The sequence below is a fragment of the Chiloscyllium punctatum genome, unplaced genomic scaffold, assembly GCF_047496795.1.
Source record: "Chiloscyllium punctatum isolate Juve2018m unplaced genomic scaffold, sChiPun1.3 scaffold_321, whole genome shotgun sequence".
In the NCBI taxonomy this organism is placed as follows: domain Eukaryota; kingdom Metazoa; phylum Chordata; class Chondrichthyes; order Orectolobiformes; family Hemiscylliidae; genus Chiloscyllium; species Chiloscyllium punctatum.
The window spans coordinates 65001-67500 of NW_027310055.1; the positions used below are offsets into that span (position 1 = coordinate 65001).

Genomic DNA, 2500 nt, shown 5'->3' on the forward strand with positions numbered 1-2500 from the left:
GCGACGCCGCTCCTGAACCCAGCGGCCCCGAGCCGGACGAGTTGAGGAAGGCACGCCGACGGTGACAGGGTACGGAAGACACAGCGGTGGCCTTCTGGCGACTTGGCCCCCGACAGCCCGACATTCCGCCGTCCTCCCGATGGCCAGGAGGACCGTGCGGGGGTCGGCCGACGGCGTGGTAGGTGTGCCTGCACGGTGACGGAGCACACACCACGCCCGCCAACCCCTCCGTACCTCCCGAGACCGGTGGCAGGACGGAGCGGAAAACGTGCGGACTGAACGGGAGAGCCAAGAGCCAGCGATCCACGCGCGTGCGACCGTCCAAGTCACAGCGTTCGACGAAAACCTCCTCCCTCGGCCAGGCACTCGGCGCCAGCAGGGGAGACAGGATCAGACGCCCCGCCGGCCACTTAAGGCCGAGGACGAACCACGAGACGGGCGGCTGCAGCAGCGGGCGGCCTGCAGCTCCCAGCACTCTCAATCGATCAACCATCGAGTCGGGTCAGCGTGTCAAACCGGCGAGCTCCACGGTCAGGCCGGCGGCGCACCAGCACCGGACCTCCGCGGCTCCCTTCACTCTTTCCACTGCCAGCCAACCGAGAGACGGACCCAATGCGGACGTGCAGAGCTTAGGCAGACCCCCCACTGGAGGCTCAACACTTCGTGGCAGCTCCGTGTCCCAGAGACCAGGAGGGTTGGCACACACACACAGTGTGAACCACCGACAGCCATTCTGGGACCGGTGACAGCCGTGCTGGCCCCACTGCCACGACACAGACGGACGCCAGGCCGCGCTCCCCGGCGGGGGGATGGCGTCGAGCCTGACGAACGGAATGTGCAGGGTGGGGGGGAAAGGCCAAGCGCTCCGACGCCGGAGGGCTCCGGAGTCTGAACTTAGGGGGACAAAGAGGACGGGTCCTCTGCGACACCCCAGCCGCGCTCTCGCCAGCCAAGGCGAGTGCGATTGATTGCCAAACGACCCTCAGACAGGCGTGGCCCCGGGAAGAACCCGGGGCCGCAAAGTGCGTTCAAAGTGTCGATGATCAATGTGTCCTGCAATTCACATTAATTCTCGCAGCTAGCTGCGTTCGTCATCGACGCACGAGCCGAGTGATCCACCGTCAAGAGTTGTCTGAGTTTGTTTTAGGTCTCTCCCTCGCCAGAGGAAAGCGACCCGGACCGCACATACGCTCCCCACCTTGAGCTACAGCCACCTGCACGCCGGCGTGCGGGCGGAGCAGGGTGGCGTGAAGCGATGGGGAGCACCATCCTGGTGCGGCCCGCAGAAACATACGTCTATTGGGGGGAGGAGGACAGGGCGCCCAAGAGGCGATGCGTGCCCCAACGCACCGCAGCGACGGAGGCAGGATCACCGCCACCATGTCGCCCGCCTAGTATCACGAGGCGTGCAGCAGCTTTGCCCTAGGAAAAGCAGAGGCGGGAACGGGCACCGGCCATCGGTTCGGCAGCGTCACTGACGCGTGCACGTGGCGGCGTGTCGGCGAGCGGACTTCCTGCGAGGAGGCGGGGGCGGCACTCGCCCGAGCAGACGCCCGCCCGGCCCAGCCACCGCCGAGGTGGACTGGGAGTCGCGGCAACGGCTCGTCATACTCGTTCCCACACTCACAGCGCAGCTTGCCCGCAAGCCACCGACCACCGATCGACGCCAGGCGCCCCGACCGAGAGCGGGATCGCTCGTTCGCCCTGCTGGCAGTTCGCTGGGGATCACTACTGCACGGAGCTCGGAGACCGACGGGCGGCAACTCGAGAGTCTTTAAACCACCACCCCCATCCCGCAAGTGCAAAGAGGCTGTATACGCACAGACGGGTGAGGGGAATAGGTACCCCGTCGGGTTTGAAGGGAGCGTGACTAGATAGCAACGATGTAAACCCAGCCGATTTGGGAGCGAAAGACCGGCGCCTGCATCACCGGCTTCGTTTCCCGTGGCTGGAGAGTACACCGAAACCCTCCGTCTGTCGCGAGCTCCCGACGACGCGGTGCCGCCAAGCAGCAGGGCCGGACCTGGTGTGGCTCCCCTCGTCGATCACAGACCGGTCGGCACTACTGACGAGACGGTGGAACGGGCTTCGCCCCTTGTGACGAAGGGTGATGCGAACCCGCCCGCCCGCGTGCGTTCGGGGTGGACTCGGCAAACGGAGATTTGAAATCGGAAAGTGTCCTCCTGCCCCGCGCAGGTAGGCGCCCAACAGTTGTGGGGGGTTTGGCGGTGACCACGGCTGCAGGGCCTGCTACCCCGACGAGCTCTCCTGCTGGCCCCGAAACCACCCTCGCGAGACAAGTTGAAACGGAAACGGGCGTACCCCCAAGCCGACGATCCTTTCTTATTTGTTACTTTTTTTTTCACTTGCTCGAGTTGTGGCGATTTGGCGGTGACCACGGCTGCAGGGCCTGCTACCCCGACGAGCTCTCCTGCTGGCCCCGAAACCACCCTCGCGAGACAAGTTGAAACGGAAACGGGCGTACCCCCAAGCCGACAGA

At 65.4% G+C, this 2500-nt stretch overlaps 1 non-coding gene across 1 annotated transcript; it reads right to left on the reverse strand.

Annotated features, from left to right (window-relative positions):
• Positions 1-976: 976 nt before the first annotated feature.
• On the reverse strand, positions 977-1130 carry LOC140472422 (5.8S ribosomal RNA). Its single transcript, XR_011957633.1, has one exon. It is a non-coding gene; the product is annotated as a 5.8S ribosomal RNA (ribosomal RNA).
• Between the last annotated feature and the right edge of the window lie 1370 nt (positions 1131-2500).